Source organism: Notolabrus celidotus, chromosome 10 (assembly GCF_009762535.1).
Source record: "Notolabrus celidotus isolate fNotCel1 chromosome 10, fNotCel1.pri, whole genome shotgun sequence".
Classification (NCBI taxonomy): Eukaryota; Metazoa; Chordata; class Actinopteri; order Labriformes; family Labridae; genus Notolabrus; species Notolabrus celidotus.
Genome location: NC_048281.1, coordinates 10,816,613 through 10,839,997, shown reverse-complemented (window position 1 = coordinate 10,839,997; position 23,385 = coordinate 10,816,613).

Sequence of the window (23,385 nt, the reverse complement as noted above, 5' to 3'; positions counted from 1 at the left end):
CAGAGTACATCTGTGCAAGGAGCTGAAATCTCTGAATGATGTTGTGACCTAGATGTTTTTATTGAAACAGATGAAAGCATCATGGATCAAATATTGAGAGGAACCAGGGCACATCGATCCACTTAGTGTATGAATGTGAAATTTTACAGGACTTTTAGTCAGCTTTTGTCAAATGTATGACATATTAAAAATTCTTCTCTTCGTTTATTTTTATTTCTGTCTGTTTTCTTGTTTTTATCTTCCTTTTTGTTGTCTTTTGTATTGTTTCATGTTACTTACGTTATTTTAAGAGTTGTATGACGTCCATTAGACTGTGTGCAGAGGTGACAAAATCAGCCATTGTTGTTTCGGAGAGGATACGTTTGTCTGCCTGACAGTTTCAGAAACGTAGCACCAGGTTGAGTAAAGTTTGCCTGTCTCATGGGTGCAACTGAAACTATAGACTGTATAAATAATAGACGTAGTATCCGTGATGTCACCCATCTGTTTCTGAAGCGCTGTTTTGAGGCCAGGTGGCGTCAGCAGCCATATTGGAAATGTTGAATGTTGTCGTAATCTTAATTTCTACAAATAACCACTTTATGAAAAAATTACCCCCCCCCCGTACAGTGTGTGCCGATTGAGGAATGAGCTGTCTAGCCTACACTTGTTTTGGAATTGATGTGTGTATGTGGTTTCCGGTACTACCGGAGTTGGCCTCTTGCAGACACCCAAGAAACTGCAGTTTAACACTTCCACATTGGCTTCAATTCTCATAGACGGAGGTTGCCGCTAGCTTCAAACCCAGAGGCTGCAGGGTTGTATGACACTGAAATAGCCTCTGGGTGTGACAGCCAAATTTTGGAGCCTCTGCTGTAACCAGACATTATTCAGATAAGTGATTAGATTAATGGTAATGAACTGTTAACTCCTTAACTACGCTTATGTGTTAGCATCTCTTTGTAGCATCTTGAGACTCTACTGGAGACTGTGTCATGATCTGGCTCTTTTGTGTTTTGCCCTCCCACCTGATCCTTTTTCTCTTTCTCCCTCAGCAGGTACATGCAGAGGGGCGGGGCCGATCTCCACGGGAGCAAGGCTCACAAGACACACCTGCCTCTCATCCCGCAATCAGTCCGGCTTCTTAAGCCTGCTCCAAATTCTCCTCAGCGCCAGAAGATTCCTGCTCATGCTCGTGTCTCGTGTGTCCTCGCTCTCGTGAAGATCTCCTGTCTAAGTATTTTTCTCAGCGTTTCTCTTGTAGGTACTCTAGTTTTAGTTTTCTAGCAAGTTTTTCCCTCCTGGACACTTTTAGTTATTTTTGCTCGTCCGTAGTCTTGTTTTCCCGTCAAGGTGATTTTTTGTTTGTTACTTGAAAATAAACTGTTTTTTGTTCGACTCTGCATCTGGGTTCTGGCTCTCCTTGAACACACCCATAACAGACTGCTTCACATAAAAGAAATCACATCTAAAGAAATTAATCTTCATCACTAGTTGGGTTAGGACTATGAAGTGTATCTGGATACGAAACTTCCTCTTTACGTACTTGCCAAAGTTTAAACTTGAGAAACTTCAGACACAAGGAGTGAGACTTGGAGTGAAGAGACATCTACATCCCTTCAGTTGTCTTCACCAATAGGGACGTCATTTAAAGAGGCTGATAGAATAAGAATAACTAATGTCACACCTCTTTTGCTCTATTGCACGGAGACTGTTTCCTTGCATACGACCAAAGCGTGCTGTCGTTGCATGCAAACCACAAACTTGTGGAAAACCTGGTGCTAAACAACTTGCAGACAACTCCCTTGCTGCAATCTACTGAAAGTGAGCCCTTGATCCAAATTTTTGTCTGCATTGGGCGTTTTCAGACTTTATTACTCCGACTATAAACACAAAAATCATGTCCCTTCTTTAACAGCAGACAGGTAAACTTAATGCATTTGTTAAATTCACACAAGAACCACACATTCTCTCACATTTTTGTGTATAAATGTCTGAAAATGTCCACACTTTCAATACTCCAGAAGATATTTGAATGCTGAACTTTAAGTTAGAAGCTATTCTTATTTTTATGAGCAAATAGTGCAAAAGGATCATGTGTTTCCATTCCCAAACTGATATTTAATTGATTTTGATATATTTATATTGTTGGCTTTAAATGCTTATTCCTCTGAAATCTGTACAAGCTAGAGATTTTGCAGGTTTAAGAAGAAATGCTGTCATAAAAGTGAAATAGTAATGCGTCTCTAAGCTGGAGAAAAGGCAGTTAAACCTAACGACCAATGAGCTGTGTGGATTTTCCCCCCTGTGAGCTGCGTTCAAGTCAGACGTCGATCTCTGTGACTGACAACAAACGGACTTCAGACATGTACCAAGTTTTCCAGCCAGCTCATTATCAAGTCGTATTCTAGTTTACAGCCTGTCAGTTATTCATCCAACCAACCAGCCATTCATGGAGCTAGAACACACACACACACTAACACACACACACACACACACACACACACACACATGGACCACCAGAACAATGCTTCCACGTTTGAGTTAGTTTGGTTTCCTCAGAGCTTTTGTCTCACACACACAATACACATGCATTTCATTTCTTTGTCTGCCAGACTAAGCCTCGATATATAACTGTCAAATGTGTGTGTGTGTGCGTGTGTGTGTTTGTGTGTGTGTGTGTGTGTGTGTGTGTGTGTGTGTGTGTGTGTGTGTGTGTGTGTGTGTGTGTGTGTGTGTGTGTGTGTGTGAGTGAGAGTGTGTGTCCTTGATGTGAGGGTGACAGCCTCTCAACACTCTCTACACCTGGCTGTGCTTTACATAATCAAAAGGCAGCCTCTCCTCCTTCTCTCTTCTCCTTCGCTCACAGCTGCGGCGGCGCTCCTCTTCCTCCTCCCGGGATGACACTTTTTTTTTATTTCATCCTCGTGTTCTTCGTCTCAAATCCACTTTCAATCTTAATTATTCATCTTCATTTTCTCCTCTCAGCCTCACCGTAAATCCCTCTCTGGGCTTTCCTCCTCCCCCGCTCCCCTTGTTTTCCCCTCCAGAGGTGCTGCTGATGTGTGTGATCTCGGCGTGTCATCAGTCCTGAGTGCGACGTTGAATAATTAGGCTCTGCATGCATTACCCACACATGAGGAGGGAGCCCCTAATCCCCTGGAATTGTGCAAAGTAAACCATCACCTCGGTGGCCCCTCGTGACCCTGTGCCTCCCCCTCAAACCCTGTTTAACCCCCCCCCCCCCCGTCTGCAGCCTTTTTAACCCCCACCCACACTCCACACAAATCATATTTCCTCATCAACACCCACCTTCCTCTAACCTGCTGACTGATCGTCCAGCTGGAAGAAACACCGCCTTTTTATTGCCAAGAGAGCAATAAGTGAAATCACACCTTCAGATATGTTGGCCACGAGCCACGGGGAAGAGTCTTTGCCTCCCGTCCACTTCGGTTTAAACTTTACTGAACAGAAAGTCATACATTTATGTCTTATATAAACTGATGGTTAAAGGGAAGGCTGTTTGAAGTCTATTTTTAACACAGTTTGGGATTTAAACGGGTAAAAGTTTATAATACCTCAGGCTGATGTCTTCAATTTAACTTTTCACGTCAGGTTTGCCTCTTCGAATCATCATAAAACAATGAATGTGATTGTATTTCAAAATTACAGTCAGGATCTCCACAGAGTTAGCCCTTAATGGGAGACTGTAAGATACTTTTTAAATCAGCAACAGAAGTTACATCTCTCTCCTGAAAGCCACCAATCCCCTGAGTAAACCACTCATTTGTTGAGATAAAACGATTGGTTGGTTGGTTTTCGAGGTTGTTAGGCTTCAACATTTTAATAATCTGAACTCAAATTTGCAATGATTAAGAAACTAAAATGCTTCAGGGATTAACCAACAACTCTGCAGTGTGACATTGCTGTTGTAGTAAATGCAGCTAGGTTGCTTTGCAGGTGAGTGATGCAACAGCCATCTCAAGTCTAAAAAAAACCCCAACTTTTTTAAAATTTTTATTTCAATCTTTTAATTAATTATTTTATTTTAATTTATTAATGTATTTATCTTGATGTATTTATTAATTATATTTTATTTTTATTTTTAAATGTTATTTATTTATTTACTCAATTTAATTGATTAATTTAATTCAATGAATACTTTTTTATGTATTTATATATTCATTTCTATTTTTTTCATGTTCAATTTTCTCTTTCAGATTATGGCTACATCCTTCATTTTGATTTATTCATTGAATTTATTTTATTTTTATTTTTTTTAAAGTTACATTTTTTTGGGTCTTTTTTGCCTTTATTATTTAAGACAGCTGAAGAGAGACAGGAAACACTGGGAGTAGAGAGTGGGGGAAGACACGCAGTAAATAGTCGCAGCCGGGAGTTGAACCGGCGACCTCTGCAACAAGGACTATAGCCTCTATATGTGGGGACCACTGGGCCACCAGCTCCCCAATTTGTTTATTTTGATTCAATTTAAATTGTATTTAATTTACTTTAGTTTTAATCAAATTTCCATTCAATTTAACTGACATTGAGATTAAATCTTAATTTTCTATTTCTATTTATTTAGTTTTATTTTTTCTTTTCTTTTTCAGGACATTGATTTTTTTTATGTGTGTGCACATGATCTGTTTCAGAACAGAAAATATAAATAATATAGAAAAAGCATCCTCCAGTTCTACAGGAATCCATTTTATAACATAACACTTGAAGCCATTTTTAAAGGATGTGCAGCATCCCCAAACAACAACAACAACAATAATGCAACCATCAACCATTACTGCCGTGCTGCTGCTGTAGCTGAAGCAACCTAATAGAGCAGATACCAACTTTTTCATCCAGCAAAGCTTTTAGAAATCCAAAAAATATAAAGAGGAAGAAATGGGACTTTGGTTAAAATGTTGAGCATTGCTCTTTGATTAAAGACTTTCCTTCACTTTAAGAACTTTTATGTTTTTTTAAACTATTCTGGATGATTTCTTTAAGGAGTCACTTTTTCGCCTCCACTGGTCTCAGATCAAATCTCACCACGGTTCCTCTCTGGTGTCTCAAAGCCTTCCTCTTTACTTTTCCACTGAGTGAATCAAAGATAAAAATGCTCATAAAAACACTTTCCCCCTTTTTAAATAAATCCTTTTGCCGCCCCACTTGACTCGCCCGCTCTGTGTCCTCAGTTTCCACACTTGTCTCAAATATTTTCCTAACATCCATTACTGCATCATTACTTTACTTATTCCTACTTTTATCTCTGAACATTTCCATTTCACCCTCCTGGCTTCACACTCCCTCTTCCTGAAACTCCATTTCTCAGATTCTCGTCACATTCACCTCCCCTCTCTCACCACCTCCCCCTCTCTTTTTGGTTTATTTTCACATCCCATCAGCCTCCTCTCTCACTTCTCGGTCGCTCTCTCCCCCTGCGTCACACATACAAACGCGGGGAGTCGAGTCAGGCATGCCTGCCAGTCAGAGTGACCTTCCCCGGGGTGGCGCATCATTGCATTACGGGTACATTAGTATGAATGCTTGTTGTTAAGTAAACAGTGTGATTACAGCTGTGCTGGGCTGAGGGTGATGTTAATGGGGGCCTCTGCACTACTTGCACAATCGATGAGCTGCTCGCTGACTGTTAATTCAATCAATGTCGACAAAGAGGGGAGGCTTTGATGGTTTTCCACTCTTCAGGTTTTTGTGTGAGCTCACCAAACAGCTGCAGAGCTCATCACACCTTTCCATCAGCACCAGCTTGTGGTTCCTCTGCAGCTCCTGAATGTGCAGAACACCCCACCTCCATCTCAGACCAAACAGAGCTGCCTCTAGATGAGGACTTCTGCTGCAATGTGTTTACCCCCAAATTAGCGCAAACACGACTCTGTGAAGTCTCAGCCTGCAGCGTGAGGCTGAGTCACAGCCAGCAGACGCTCAGCACCTGTTTGTGTTTACACTCAGCGCACAGATATTAGTCCTCTGCCTGCAGAAGATCGTCTGAGTAAACAGGAGGGATGCTGCACCCGGTTGACCCCACCTGATTTCTCTTCAGACATGATGCAAAGGTTGGACTGCGGTGGAAGAGCAGTGATCAGCATTCATGATGACTCTGCAGCGAGTTGTTTGTTTGTAGGCGCGATCAGCTCGTTGGAATAATGTGCCGGCAGCAAACACAAATTGAATTTAGATTACAAGCTTCATCTGATATTCTTTTGCACAACTGAAGAAAGGTGTAATTTGTTTGTTGTGATTGCTGCGTCTTCGGAGTCTCAACACAATGCAAATTTGGCAATCAGTCACTCACAGACCCGGATTCAGAGAATGTTACTGCAAGTGTGTTTTCACTGAGGACAACAGCAGACTCATAACCATCAGGCTCTTTCTGCAGCCCGAAGCTTGAAGCTAGGGAGCTGTGGGCTTCCCTCTTAGTTAAGTCTGGATGCTTCCTCCAGCATTGCGTGTTAATCTGCAGACAGAGAATCTGGGAGAAGGTCATGTGGGGTCTAAAATCTGGAATATAATTTTTAATCCTTCATCTGACCTACAAAGCTCTTAACAGTCAGACACCTTCTTATCTTAAAGAGCTCATCTTGCCCTATTACTCCTCTAGAACACTACGCTACCAACATGCAGGCCTGCTCATCGTACCTAAAGTCTCTAAAAGTAGTATGGGAGGTAGAGCCTTCAGCTATTAGGGCCCTCTCCTTTGGAATCATCTACCAGTCAGGGTCCAGGAGGCAGACACCCTCTCTGCTTTTAAGAGTAGGCTTCAAACTTTCCTTTTTGATAAAGCTTATAGTTAGAGTTGGCTCAGGCTTGGACCAGCTCTTAGTTATGCTGCTAAAGGCTTAGACTGACACATTGGGATCCTGTCTCCCTCTCTCTCCTCTGTCTGCCTGTCTCTTTCTTTAACTCTTCCTGTCCCATTAAAGTTACTAACCATAGACCTCTCTGGAGTCCCTGAGCTCCCTTGTCTCGTAGGTTCCTCTGGATCTCTGCTGCTATGGACGTGCCAGACTCCAGCTGCTACAACTACTACTATCCGTCTCACCACTATCATCTTTCTCTCTCTTCATTTCCCTGTATCCCTCTCTCCAACACGGTCTCAACAGATGTGTGTCTAATATGAGTCTGGTCCTGCTGGAGGTTTCTGCCTGTTAAAGGAAGTTTGTCCTTGCCACTGTAACTTGCTAAATGCTGCAAAGTGCTCTGCTCATGGTGGATTAAGATGAGATCAGACTGAGTCCTGTCATTGTTTTTCCTTGTTCTGCAGAGCACACAGCAGATGTTTGCTGTATTTATTTGTTTATGCAAATGGTAAAACACGTTGTCACCTCAGCGCTTTAAAAAAATCGTTCAGGGAGCAGTTGGCCGAGTGCATCCTCTTATGTAAAAGCTGCGGTCTTTGCTGCATGTCTTCCTCAAGCTGTCCTATCCAGTGGAGGCAAAAATACTCCAAAATAACATATAAAAGATAATAATCCATGATCATTGGCTTTAAAAGGAGCCCTGTAATGAGACTAAGTTAATAATAGAAGCACCCAGACAACTGCTGTGTGTAAAGAGCAAACCTCAGGTGTGTATCTGAGTGTAAATCTTTCTGCATCAGGTGTCAGAGACAGCGTCCTAACAGTTGTCTTCTTTGTCAAAGACCTGTTTCTCTCCGCGTCTCAGCCTTTTGTAGCAGCAGTCACACAGGGGCTGCTAACATGAGGGCAGTGCGGGTGAGATATTTCCATAACTGTGGCTCCGGATCAACCCCAAACACTCCTCTTGCCACAGGCACAGTCGATGGAAATTCCCCTCTAATGGCCGAGCCAACTTTACCTGAACCCTGGTGTCGACACGTATCATCCTTTTGTCTCCCGCGTTTCCGTCAGAGAGCTCCCGTACGGTGGCAGCTTAAAGGACGATACGAGCTGACAGCTTCATAAATGATAACAGATCGGAGAGTAAACAGAGGAGATAAGAAATCAAAGATGTTTCTGTGCAGGAAAAAACACCATTATCTGCGCTGTTGATAAACATATTCATAGACGGGTGTTTAGGAATGGCAGAAAGGGATGCCAATTACCCATGAGCCTCCGCTCTAACCCTGCAGTCTTGGGTTTTAGATTAGTTTTGCATTTTGCTTGTTATCATTTGAAATCAAAGAAAGGCATCAGCCTCTGTCCGTGTTGAATCTCCGCCAGATCGCAGCGCGGCTCAGTCTGACCCCGCTGGTTTCAGAGTGTGTTCTCTGTTCTGTGTCTGCTGGATTCACACAAACCACCCGAGGGGGAGGGGGGCTGTGGGTTTTTCTTCAGCGTGGTCTGACCCTGTGCTGAGATGGAGAGCTAATTATGCATTCTGTTTATGTGTGTGTGCAGGAGGGTGCAGGTTGGCCCGAGGCTATAGTGTTTGGGGGGTGGTAATAGTTTGTGTGTGGGTCTTTGGGATACGTCTGACCTGGGCAAAGCCTGCCAGCGTGAAAGGCGCCGGCGTCTGATTGGCACCTCGCCCACACACACTCATAAAAACACACTCAGGGAGGGGAACGAGAGTATTCAGGGGATGAAAGAAGACTTACTGTAAAGATACTGCACGCATAATTTGGACTGTGCGCGCACAAACACAACACATACATGCAGAATACAGAGTGAGCGTTCTGCACCTGAAACAAAGAAGAAAGCTCTTTTTGGTAGACTAATATGTAAATCCACACACACACAAAATATGGCAAAGAAACACATGAAGGCAATTCAGTCACCATGGAAACCCACCACTCCATCTCCAGACACAACCGTTTCCTTCCTCCACTCCTTCCTCTTCTTACCTCCCCATCCTCTTATCTCAGCAGTAGCTGCCAATCGTTCATATTTCCTGTTGTGTTTTTTTTGCTTTGGCTCCATTTTTCTCAGATCTCTGCCTGAGTTGTTATTTCTATTATTTTCTTGCAAACCCGTTCACCTTTGCTGTTCTTCTTTATTCTGTGTGGAGAGCAAAGCGCACACCTGGAAGCTCATATAGCAAGGAAATAAGACTAACTGCAGCGGACACAGGCTAACCTACCTCATCCGAATGAAAGTTTGTGTTTGAGTATTTAATATGTGCTGATATTTTACTTCTAAGATGGTCTCTTTTAACCTGTGAGTAACATTTACCCTCCTCTCTGCCTCATAGGTTGTCTTTGCTCTCGTATCCTGTGGTTTAATTGGCCTGAACTATCCGTATATAATGTTAGACCTGCGCTCCTTGATGCCATGAGGGAGCGTTTACTCCATACATCTACAGCGGAGTAGATAAGCTTCACCTATCTTTGTCTAAATAATTCAAACACTCCAGATAACACATGCTTTAATGAGGTTATGTAAGAACCTGAGCACATCAGAGCTTTAACTGGGTTTCTTTTTTTTACTGTCTGTTGTTTAACAGCTGGAGAGGCAAATAGTGCATGAATACAAGAGCAGGATGAGATGTGTTAACAAACGTGCCTTCAGAGGAGAGACAAAAGGAACTGTTGTGTGCACAGGTGTCCCCCAAATCTGATGCAAACCAAAAGTTTCTCAATTGGGCTTTAAATCCATACATGTTGTGCACAGTGTACCTTTGGATTTTCAGACCTTAAAGTTGTGTTAAAAAACAACTTATGGTATCAATTCCACATTAAGTCTAGTCAAGGTGTCAAAAAAAGGTACACCTCTTTTCATACCCCTGGTACTTACAATTTCAGGGTAATTTAATGAATTAAGGCAGAGGTACTTTTTGGCATTTTCTCATTAAAGCAGCAACTAGTGCGCCCTCTTTTACCAGCAGTTTACTGGAAGGGCATCCAGAGCGCCATTTTTCCCGTGAAGTAAAGAAAAAGTCATGCAGAGAGCATTCTTTTTTTACATTTAAACAACTGGAAGGGCATCCAGCTGGAACATTTGTGCATTGAATCAACTGGAGAGGAACCCAGAGGGCACTTTTTTATGTTTTATCCACTGGAAGGGCATCTACAAGAACAACCATTATGTGTTTTCCACTTAAAGAAGGACATTTGTAATGTTTTATCTACTAGATTTGAATCCAAGAGGGCACTTCATTGTGGTCACTTCTGGACACGAGAGCACCTGGGGGTCAAGTACCCCCCCTACTCCCCCCCTGAGTACACCACTGACAGATTTTGGTACAAAAGCTTGTCTTGTTTTCATTTGTGGTTAAAGTAATGTTGTGCACCAGAATTTGAGCATGCTTTGTTAGTAAAACAGCCCCATGCTGAGCAAAAGAGGTAGAATAAATTTCCTCTGGTTATCATCTAATGATGGTTCAGCTTTCATTAACTCCTACAATCAGATATCTGAAAGTGAAGCTCACAACTCGCTCTCAGATAATGCACTCAACTCTGTTCTTGCTTCTTAAGATGCTGGACTGCAAACAAAGGCAACAACAGTAAGTCAAAGCCGGAAGTCTCTAATCTCTGCTCCCTCTTCAGACAGTGGTCATGGGTTCCAAGATAGGACTGCCATCAGCTGCTGATTTGTGCCCAACTTTCAGAATCAAAGATTTTAATTTGCAATTTGAGTGTCCAGAAAAGATGCTTCATTCACCTTCAGTTCAGTTGAAGTAAATCAAATTAAATCAAACCCATGTTGTCGTCCATGTGCGCCCAAAGCAGCCCTGTCCGACACACAGGAAGTAGCCAACATCCTCGGCTACAGTTTCTACAGAGGCATAACTAACTTGTTCACTGAGGGTCAGTAAGGCAGAAAAGACAACGTTAGGGTCTTACAAGGCGAGAAAACGACGAACCAGAGGACTCCACATTCAGTCGCTCCGGGATAATAGAGACACCTGTAGGGCCGGGAGTCCGGGGCCGGCCTGGCTGCGTGGAGGGTCAGAGGATTAGCCTGTCCCTCCCCGCTGGTGGTCCACCTCAAACTCTGACTAATACAGTCCCCTGAACAAAGAGGAAGGGGCCCCATGCTTAATCCTGTGTGTGTGTGTGTGTGTGTGTGTGTGTGTGTGTGTGTGTGTGTGTGTGTGTGTGTGTGTGTGTGTGTGTGTGTGCATGTGTGTGAGTGTGTGTGTGTGTGTGTTCAGGATTGTTGATGTTGGATAAGCATGTTAAGTGTCATTTCATCTGTGCATGTATATGTTCATGCGGAGTCAGGTGTGTTTGAGGCAGTAAGACGAGGTCTAACATCCTCTAACACATCTTTCCCGTGTTTGCGTCTCTATACTGGCTCCCCATAAAATCTAGACTAGAATTTGAAATCCTTCTTCTGACCTACAAAGCTCTTAATGACACCTTCGTATCTTTAAGAACTCATAGTGCCCTATTACCCCTCTAGAACACTATGCTCCCAACATGCACGTCTGCTCATAGTACCTAAAGACTCTAAAAGTAGTATGGGAGGTTGTGCCTTCAGTTATCAGGCACCTCTCCTTTTGAATCATCTACCAGTCAGGGTCCAGGAGGCAGACACCCTCTCTGCTTTTAAGAGTAGGCTTCAAACTTTCCTTTTTGATAAAGCTTATAGTTCGAGCTTGGTCAGGCTTGGACCAGCACTTATTTATGCGGCTATAGGCTTAGACTGACACATTGGGATCCAGTCTTTCTCTCTCTCTCCTCTCTCTGCCTATCTCTTACTTTAACTCTTCCTGTCCCATTAAAGTTACTAACCACAGACCATTCTGGAGTCCCTGAGCTCCCTTGTCTCGTAGGTTCCTCTGGATCTCTGCCATAGACGGCCTGCTGCTGTGGACGTGCCAGACTCCAGCTGCTACAACAACTACTATCCGTCTCACCACTATCATCTCTCTCTCTGTTCATCTCCCTCTGTCCCTCTCTCCAACACGGTCTCAGCAGATGTGTGTCTAATATGAGTCTGGTCCTGCTGGAGGTTTCTGCCTGTTAAAGGAAGTTTGTCCTTGCCACTGTAACTTGCTAAATGCTGCAAAGTGCTCTGCTCATGGTGGATTAAGATGAGATCAGACTGAGTCCGGTTTGTAAGATGGGACTGGATCTTATCCTGTCTTGATGTTGCATCTTTGTTAATAATAGAACATAGAGTACGGTCTTTGGCGCTTTATAAATAAAGATAGATTGATATGAAGTTTGACATGATACGACCAAAAATTATCCACACTTTGAAGCTTTATAGAGTTTCTGGTCTGAGCCTCATCCCTGTAAGTCTTCTTATTTATTTGATATTTTTATCCACATTTCAAAGGTTTATTTTTTATTTCAGATATTTCATTTTCCACGAATCAAAGAGGCGATGACAAACGTATCAAACGGCTGTCTTGTTCATCGGAAAAACATGTTGTAAACCTTTGATTAGCACTGACTGAACATTTGATTAGCACTGACTGAACACTGAACAAAGCTGTGGAGATGACAATGACACACACAAACAACAAATACAGTAAAAACAAATATTGAATTTGACATTGGGACATCTTTGTTTGCTCAGGGATTATTTTATCTTAATTGCAGCTTCTTCTGAAAGGAAAACCAATTACATGGAGGAGAACAGATATAGAGTTTTATTGTGTTGCTGTGTTTCGATCTTCTGCGTGTTTTCTTGCATTTTGAACCATTTAAAGTCAAACTGGTCTCACATGTTGGGGCATGCAGGTTTCTGTTAGTGTATCTGAGTGTGTGTGTGGTTACTTCATGCTCCCCCTGTACCACCTAATTGCGGTAATCCCGTCACGTCCCATTGTGGGAGCATTCCCTTAATATGCCCTAATGACTGCCTTTTAGCGTGACTGACACACACACACACACACACACACACACACACACACACACACACACACACACACACACACACACACACACACCTATAGACTTCATGCAGTTTAAAGCTTTGTATGTAACACAGGGCGTAGGCATTTTATGTGTCACCTACATAACAAAGTATCTGACACACACCCACACATTACACACACGTCACACACACAGAAAGTGATGTAGAGAGAGAAGAAGAAGATAAAGAGAGAGCACTCTATCTCCATCCATCACCTCCATAAAAAACAAGTGGAGAGAAATGGCTTTGCCTCCTGGCCACTTCCTCCTACCTACTGTCTCACACTTTCAGTCAAGCTGTGTCTCTGCTTATCTCCTCGCTTTGATGTGTGTGTTTCTGCTGAGTGTGTGTGTGTTTCATGACGCAGCTCCAACTCCGCAAGTCCAGACAGGATGTTAAACCCTACAGCAAAGTGAGAAAAGATGAGAGGAGAGCGAAGCAGGGACAGACGAGAAGAAAAGGGAGACATGCCACTCATTCGTGATTTCTGTTCCTCTCATGTCTGCAGAGGAATATTTATATTTCAACATCAAAACAGGAACCCACCGGGAGTTTAGGGCTGCATGAGAATGTTCTTAGTATGGATCTGATACAAGGAACACATTGCACAACATGGGTTCAGTGTTTGAGTGGAGGAAGATTATATTCAATGGAAACGTCAGGAGAACATCAGACCATGGAGACATCATGAAATTGAACTGCTTGACCATTCCAAAATCTTGTCTATCAATAAATTAATTAATCAAATTGAAGGAAATAATGTATGTTAATGGCACTTATTTATTGACATCACTTTGAAAACAGTGGCTACATCCACTCCCTCAGAACTGTCAATATATCCAAGTGTTGTTATTTTTTATTCTCAATTAATCGCAAATTAATCACAATTTTTTTATGTATTAAATTTAATATTCTCAGCTTTTGAATTCCTTATCAGCATGGGAATGGACAAATACAGTATACACATATCAGGTCATGTCATGGGACCCTTTAGACTTGATATCAATATGATAAGCTCAAAATTGATTCATTTGCAAGGTTTGAAAAATGTGTCACCGTGTTTCCATTTCTTTACTTATTTCTGCTCTGGTTGCTTTGTGTCTTCATGCCCTCCACAACGTTACTGCTGCACCGCTTTCTGGTCTCAGGGGGTCATAATCACAGAACGTGTGTGCACTATTCATGCATCAAAAAAACTAGTGGCGTTAACTCGTTAAAGTGTTAACTGACAACCCTTGTTGTCACAGGAAGCCTTCAAAAACCAGTGATTTGCAGGGCTACAGTTTGGCGACTCATACAAATGCACCTCACACAGTCTCTCTCAAGGTCTGTTTACTTCTTATCCTACATTTGGTGTGGTCAGGTTAATGCAGAATCACTCCATGGTTATGTCAAGGATGTACACCTTTGTGTGGGTATAAATAACTAAGTGTTAACTCTTTTTCCATCTGTTGTCCAAGATCCCCTTGGACCAGCCTGGAGGCTTGACTTCCTCTTGAGGCTGACGTCCAGGGCGGTTTGCTTTGTGAGTCTGTAGATGGATCAAGTTGGCTCAAGAATAACTCGGTCGAATGTGAATTATAACGCATTACATTTTATTGTCATAAGTATGAACAGTAAACGATTACAGCCTCAGTTCAAAGATCATGGCCGATGTTTTATCACTCACTTCTCTGCTGGTGTTTGCACAACGACATCTGGATTATCTAGATCGGAGGCCTCGTTTCTTTCCCCCTGCTGCTCCCTCTCTGATGGACACGATATCTCTTCCTGTTGGTCTGCCTTGTCTTTATGTCCAGGGCTCATCACGGTGGTCAGGGGTGAAGTGGCATAAAGAGGTAAGAGGAGATGGGATCAGGCTCAGCAGGACGAAGCCTTCCGCATGTTAATCCTCGGTCTCTGTGGAATAGTCCAGCCAAGGCCTTGATTAAGGATTCATAGAGTATTAGCCTGCTATCATTATGGCTATACATCATCTTGCTGCTTTATCAACGGCCTGTCTCTGCTTAAACCAGCCAGCTAAATCCCAGGTGTGTGTGTGAGTGTGTGTGAGATTAACAGAGCACAAAGGATTAGGTCAGAGGAGCAGATATTTTCTCTTTATATGGATCTGTGAGGCAGCTGGGGCATGTGCACATTTTCATTTCAAACCAAGGTGGCACAATTAAAGACATCACTCACATCATGCACTGTGACTTAATCCTGTTTAAGATTATCAGAAGTAAAAACAACATGCAGCGAAGACTTCTGTCTTTTGTGTAATCACTCTGTACGCCGACGACTTCATACTTTACATATAATATAAAACAAGGTGCCAACATGTTTGAGGACGGGTAAATCTGTGTTTGCATTATCTTTTCAAATAGATCCTAAATAAAATCAGTAATTACTGCGGGAAAACCTCGGTCACATGACTCCAGCTGTCCGGCGGTCCTGCTCCGATCTCTGTAACGTAAGTCGGTTGTGCATCGAGAGCCCTGTCTATCCCAGAACACCTTTGGGCCTTTAAAACTGAGACAGAGCTTACAAATCTTCTGGGGTGCTATGTTTATTTATGTTTCTATATGGTGTTTTGTCGTAAGTGTGTATTCAACAACATCTGCTAAAAACATGCCAGATATTTCTATTTGCATATTCTATACATGACACAACTTGACTTCTCTGAAATCAATGATAAGGGTTAGTGTAGAGGTTCTGTCAAAAAACCATCAACATCACTGTCGTCTTCATGTCATTTGCAGAACTCTAAGGGTTTGAAAGTTAACATGTAAGTATATTTACTCAAGGCTTGAAACCTGAGCTACCTGCTAATTGAAAGTGGCTTTTAACTGACCACTAAACCTTCTCAGATGACCCATTCAAGTGTCTGGTGTGCTCTGGAGGCTGGCCCGAATCCCAGAGGTGAGTCAAACAGGCAAAGGTCAACTGACTCATTGTCATTGTGTTACAGGATCTGTCATCAGCAGAGATGAGGTTTCCCGTATATCCTTGTTAATGGGGAAACAGTTCACAACGGCTGGACCTTTGGAAAACTCAAAGCTGATCAGGATCAGGCTTTTGCTCTTTGGAGGGAAAATATGATGAGGAATCAAATGCTGGCGTGGGGAAGGTAAATGTCAGCCTGTTGCATATGAGGATTTAAATATGAATGGTTGGTGGACTACTCCCTGGGTGATGGAAGCGGGGCAGGCAAATGTCAAGCTTTCCAAGACGTTTAGAATTCAGGAAAGAATGCCTATCTGTATCCAACAGGTTGGTTCAGTCTGGCATCCAGGCCTCTTCTTCCTGTAAAGTGCCCTTATATTTCCCTACAGGTTGAATAGAGGGCCTTGTTCTTCTACACTGAACGTTTTGGATTGCCATTCAGTCCAAAGGAAGCATTAGTATGTCCAGATGGTCGGGCCATTTACTCTTGGCTGGTAGTATAATAACTTTCTTGAGAAAACATTGTCACTGTTTTTGGCAGCAGACGTGAGGTTCTTTATGAGAAACTTTACGCCATCTTTTGAGTGGGTCTTACATTAAATGTCAAACATCGACAAAGTGTTGGGATCACTGGTTTTAATAACAGGAACCTGCCAGGCCTATCACGATTTAAATACATAATAGTATCTATGTCAATGACCAGAGTCACAAAGCGGCCATTTTTTTCCCAAACGTCACCCTGAAGGTAGAAAACTTAACTCTATTGCAATGTCATATTGATGTGTTCAAAGACGGTTTTACTGTTTTTATTTCATTCCTTCCAAGAGCTCATAGTACCCTATTACCCCTCCAGAACACTTTGCTCCCAGCATGCAGGCCTGCTCCTCGTACCTTAAGTCTCTAAAAGTAGTATGGGAGGTCGTGCCTTCAGTTATCAGGCCCCTCTCCTTTGGAATCATCTATCAGTAAGGGTCCAGGAGGCAGACACCCTCTCTACATTTAAGAGTAGGCTTCAAACTTTCCTTTTTGATAAAGCTTATAGTTAGAGCTGGCTCAGGCTTGGACCAGCTCTTAGTTATGCTGCTATACGCTTAGAATGCTGTAAGCTTAAACTACTATAAGCTTAGACTGACATGGGGAACTGACACACTGGGATCCTGTCTATCCCCCTCTACGTTCCTTTTTTTTTTATTCCTCATGCGGCTTCCACACTCCTGTGAGGTTGCACAGATTTTCACACTCTCTCAGCTCGCAGAATCAAAGGCTCCAACACCCAATCATCATCGCAGCACAGCTGGGCTCCATCGCTGACATCATCTCTAAGCACTCGTGCTGCACACTCGCTCGCTCCGTAAGCGTCCCTCTACCTCTCTTTCTCTGGATTTAATACCTCGACTCTCACAGCTGATTGGAGCAGAACTCATAACAAAGAGAACAAATCTCTCTTGTGGCTGAATGTTTGTCAGGCAGCACAATGCTGATCATACAAGCCTCTGAATAAATGTGTGTGTGTGAGCACTTCAACATTACAGTGCTGTAGTATGATTGTATTTATGCATTGTCCGATGTGTTTAATCTAAAACAATAACCAAAATAACTACAGGTTAATTCCCATTATGATGCTAAAGCAAAGGTCTAGCATGTCACTGCTCTGAATACTAGTTGATGACAGCATCCGTTCTTCAAACATGCTGTGTAATAAGTTGGGAAATGTACAGACAGGCTGAAGCTGCCATCTGCCACAGGAGATTTTCTTTGTGTGATCAAATGCTGCAAAATATAAACCCCCCAGAATCTGGAGCAGAATTTAAACATCTTACATAAACCTTGAGGTTGTTTAGATTCCAGGAATATGAAGCATTTGGAAATAATGACAATGCAAGTGAAAGCAAATAACATTTTACCCAGGTACAACGATTAGATGCTAGAAGAATCAGCATTTTTATCTCTTAGCTCAGAGAGGAGATAGTTACATTTGTTTTACCAATGCAGTCGTTGATTGATGCTCTTTTAGTCTTTTTAATAGAGGATTAAAACATAGTTTGCAGACTCCTTTGTAATTTGCTTTTTTATACATTTCATTTTCACCAGAGTCTGTTGGATACCTCTGAGGCTGCAGCTTAAAGAGTCTTAAAATGACGGATATGCCATAACAACACATTGATGACACTTTAATGATGGAGGAGCAACATGACAAGCGTGTTTACACATTAAGTTGGTTCCCACTTGTAAAAAATGAAGAGGAAAACACATTCTTAATAGTTTCAAATGTTATTATGATCCAACACAAGTATACAAACAATAAGAAAAGAATCTTAATCACAAGTGTCTGTGTGAGTAAGTCCAAATGTGGTGAATGAGTTGCACAGCCACTAAGAGTCCTGCATCAACTGCAGCCTCCTTAAATGCAGGTTGACCTGAGAGAGCCAGGTGAGCTGAGCCAGCCTGACGATCCTGCCTGCACGAAAACCTCCAAACCACTGAGAGAAACAGGATGAGACACAACTCACTCACAGTCAGTAAGACAACCCCAAGAGTCGTCAAAACAATTACACTTTCTCTATGTGTGCTGATAGAGAAATGAGCTATTCAGACCTAAACTGTTTTTTGAACCAGGCTGTAAACATGTTTATTTCTGCTGTAAAGATTGTGTTCTTTGAATGGGTGTGTATGTAGTTTCCGATGCTTCTTGAGCAAGCCTCAAATGGACACTCGAGGAACTGCAGTTTAAGCACTTCTGCTAAAAGATAGGGAATGCCTTCGACTATTCTCAGTTGCTTTTGGTTGCAGCTAGATACCTAAAGCTCTTTTCATGCACGAACATTCCTGAAATTTCTCGTAAATCTGCAACCAAAAATTTTCCAAACTTGCTCATTTAGAAATTCCTCTCACAGATGAAGTCTTCACTTAGAAATCTTAGAGGCAGGACATGACATCAAAATCCTGCTGAGTGATGTTTATAACTTGATGGAGGACCAAGCAACAGAGACCTACGCTATGAAGACAGTTTGCAAATTTATATCAATGCGACATGTAAAAATGATTATGCAGACATTTTCACTGTTCTCATCTTAAAAATGTTTCTCCGTCTTCAACCTCAGATACCTTTATTCATCCTTTCACTTCTCACTCTTCCACGTCACATGATATCAAATGTCTCCTGTTGGCATCCTGTTATGCAGGTGACACAAAGATGCAGGACGTTTTCAGGAGTTTTGTTCATGTCTGTGAGTTCTGCTGAACTGATATTCTAGGTATGCTAGTTCAGGCCTCGATTTACGTGAAAAAATGAGGATTGTGTGTGTTTTTGTTGCACAAATGTGCCACTGGCAAGGAAACCAGTAATCAAGTCAGCTCACTTTTCTTACAGTGAACCATTCCTGTAACTTTAGATCGATGCAAAGTAGGACAAAGCATCGAGTACACACACACACACAACTAAGCAGAAACAAGGTGACTCTATACGCTTAAAGATTCAAGTTAACTTTCTCAGGTGAAAGGAAACACACACAGACTCGGGCAGGTATGTGTGCGAGTGGACTTGGCGACAGTTTGAGTCCCTGAGTGTAAGAGACAGGACGGGGAGTGTGTGAGAACCAGAGAGAGCTGATGGGAGGGTGTGGGAACCTGTCACTCTGTGAGGAAGAGTCGTCTCCTGTTACCTGGGGATCAGGCTCGGCTGTAACACAAACCTCACTCTCCTTTTCCTCTCACACAAACACACTCCTCCTCAGATGAACACACACTTTCACAGACACACAGCCTTAAACCTGCAGGATTTAGGTTTTTGTTCCTGCGCATCGTCTCGTCAGATCAGGACGGATGTTTATATCAATGACGCTTTCACAGAAATAGAAAGATAGATACAATTTTCTTTTTTTTTTAAGTTTGTTCTCTTTCCTCCGAGAGCAGATGTCAGCCACATAATCCAAATGTTATCTTGCAGCCTGAAATAGATTGTTATGTAATGTTCAGAATACAAATCAGAGCTCAAAACCTTCATTATGCCCTCAGGCGCAGACTTCAGTGAACTGTGCAGTGTGACCACCAAAAGACATGTTTTCATTTAGAGCAGTAACATAAATAAAAGTCAGGCACAGCATGAACCCAGTGCAGTCTGCAGAGGGAAACAGTGTGCACTTACTGTACTTTATACCTCACCTACAGGTACAGCCTCAATAACAAATATAATATCTGTCATAATAAATGATGTAGCTTTAATTTGTTTCCTGGAAATATCTGACCATACATGTATGATTTAAAAATGAGAAACTAAAATCAAACAAAGGTTGAAAAGAAAAGTAATACTATCAAATATTCCGTTAAAGATGCACAATTGGGTTTAATTAGTGTCTTGTTGGGATTGTTGATGCTTTAAGACACACAATTAAATTAAGTTTATCATTTCTAGAATGTTGTAATTATATATAATCATTTGGTAAAGAAAAGGAGAATTAGTTGTAATTTTAATGTTCTTACTGGTGTGTATTGTTGGATTTTTGCGGAATAATATTACTATGCAAAATTTGTCTTTATCAATAAATGAAAGTGTCTATTTTATTCCTACAAAGTGATTATTTAAAAGAATAATTATCTTAATTTCTTATAGAAAAATATTTCACTACTTAACGAAACTTAAGAGGTATTATGATGTACCTCTACATGGCTTTGTATTTTAATTATTTGTTTAAAAGGACAACATTAAATACAAAAATTCTGCTATGTGAAAAAAAAATAAAAAATGTTATTTGTATTTGTTTCCCTGGCATATTATCCGTGTCATACAGATGGATTTAGCAAGTTATTTTAATTAAATTTTAATTAATTTTAATATTTCTTTTTCTTTTAGATGTGGTTATAGGCATGGGTTCTTTTTTTTGTTATTTAATAGGACAGCTTGAGATATTTATTATTATTATTATATTATTGTTATGTATATTATTATTTGTATTATTTCCTGCAAAATGATTTACTATTGTACACTTGAAATATTGAACACTATTTTTTTTCTTTTTTTTAAATTCTGTTTTTAAATATTTGAATTACATTGAATATATTCTTCTATGTTTCATATTCCTTTGATATTAACTGTTATATTGTAATTATATGGTTGTGAATGCTTTGGCAACACTGGCACTGAACAGTCATGACAATAAAGCTCAATGAATTGAATCGCGAGAGACAAGGAATGTGGAATGAGAGAGAGTGAGAGTGACACTGAATCATGCCGAGACCTGGAATTGATCCTGCGACCAACATGAGGACTGCAGCCTCTACACATGGGGCGCCTGCTCTCTCAACTGAACTAAACCAACACTTCATGTGCAAGTTTCTTAAATATGATGTTATTTCTGTCGCACCAGAAAGACGGAGTCGGAAGAGGAAGAAGACATAAAGGAAGTACATGCAAAAAATAAAACTACTGCTGACTATCAGTATTTTTTAAAATATGTGTTTCTGTCTGCACTTTAACTCTTCAAACATTCACACTTTACACCAAATCTTCTTCACTTCATGCAAAGTAAAATAAAAACCTGAACTAACTAAACTATGAGAATTTAAGTAGTTCATGAAAACAAGTGATTACATTTAGCAGGGTTAATGTATTTATTTTATTTATCTTCCTCTGAGTCCATGTATCACATTCAGGGACAGGTATGCATGCGGCTGCACTCTGCAGAGGTAAAAACATCCTGCTGTGACTGCAAAACTTTAAATATATGTTCTCCTGCTCTTAGAAGAGAGGAGCGACAGTGAGAGTTCAACCCGTCCACAGAAAAACAGTGTTTCTCACTGTGCACACTGATTCAGACTCCGCTCTACCCTGGAAATGAACTTATTTTTGAAAAGTTGCAGGAAAACATCTCATCCGCTGACGGATTGAAGCTTTGAACTGACACGGACGTCTGTCAGCATGGAGCCCGGTGACATGCCAAACTGAATTGGAGTGTAATGAAGCAGCGAACGCTCATGTGACTCTGCATTAGAGATTTCATTAGACGCTGTGTTCAAAACAGTCCAGGTGAATCAGAGCAGGCAGGATAGAGATCAGCCGCGGGGAGACGGATCAGCAGCACCTGTGCTTTTGTGTAATGCTGTTGTCTGTCTCGTCAGTCTCCGGGGACGTGTCGTTACTGTAGCATCTCTGGTATGCAGCCTGTGAGTGTAAATGAAACAGGCTTCAGGTCAAGATGAGCGTGTGAGAGGGAGCGTGTGTGTGACAGGAGTGTGTAATGTGTTTATGTGTGTGTACGGACTCTTTTCTTTGAAAGTCTCCTTTCATCAGCTGCCAGCTTCTACAGAGAGCAAGAATTGAAGTACAGTGAAGAGGAAATTGTGTTTTTCTTACCTTTATTGTGGGAAGTTTTACTGAGAGGCAAACACTTCTGCAGAAGCATCCTGTTCACACGGATATATTTACTCCTGGAGGCTGCCCAGAACCAAGACGGTCTGATCTGTAGACCAGGGCAGGAGAGAAGGAGGGAACGGAGACACCTGAAGTTCATAATCAGTGTTTGTGGTTTCACGGGCATTCACAATAAAATCATTTGCGTGACTGAATTACATGCAAAGACACAAGAGTGGAGTAGACACAAATCCTTGTCGGACAATGCAAATGGCGTGAATGATACATGCGGATGAATTTGTGAGACCCGAAAAATCTCCCCAAGTTGAGCATGCAGGCATTACTGCCAATGATTTTAAGTAAATTTACTCCACATGTGTATGATTAGTCTGAAGTTAAAGCTAATCCAAGATGGAGTTGACTGTACTTTAACTCTTCCTGTCCCATTAAAGTCACTAACCATAGACCTTTCTGGAGTCCCTGAGCTCCCTTGTCTCGTAGGTTCCTCTGAATCTGTGCTGCTGTGGACGTGCCAGACTCCAGCTGCTACAACTACTACTATCCGTCTCACCACTATCATCTCTCTCTCTTCTTCATCTCCCTCTATCCCTCTCCAACACGGTCTCAGCAGATGTGTGTTCAACATGAGTCTGGTCCTGCTGGAGGTTTCTGCCTGTTTAAGGAAGTTTGTCCTTGCCACTGTAACTTGCTAAATGCTGCAAAGTCCTCTGCTCATGGTGGATTAAGATGAGATCAGACTGAGTCATGTCTGTAAGATTTGTGTCTAATATGAGTCTGGTTGTGCTCAAGGGTTCTGCCTATTAAAGGAAGTTGCAAAAACATCCACGTAAGTGTTTGTAATTCGATTATGTGCCTTTAATATTAGGACACTGGACAAGTCAAACATACTTGACTGACCTATCTCCAGTCCATGATATTATATTGTGCGTACAAATACACTTGCATCAAACCCTGAATGAAACCACCGTCTTTGCTTCAATTAGCACTTTAATTTTAATTAACTGTCTTCCTCTTTTTCCCTCTCCCCCACTTCTCCATTCACATTTTCTCATCAAGATGTGAGGTTTGCAAATTACATGTACTGTGTGTTAGCTTGTGTTAGTGTTTGTGTATGTGTGTGTGAGAGAGAGATGAAAAGAAGGAGGGTGACGTAACTGTACCAGGACAGCAGAGATAGACAGTGAGGCAGGGATTAAGAGAGACAATAGGGAGGTCAAAGATCACATGGGACCGCATAATGCCACAATGATGAGATCACGTCCACGCTGGTGGATAGTCAGTGTCCTCAGCCGTCTTTATGAATGACTGGGACAATATGAGTCCCCCTCT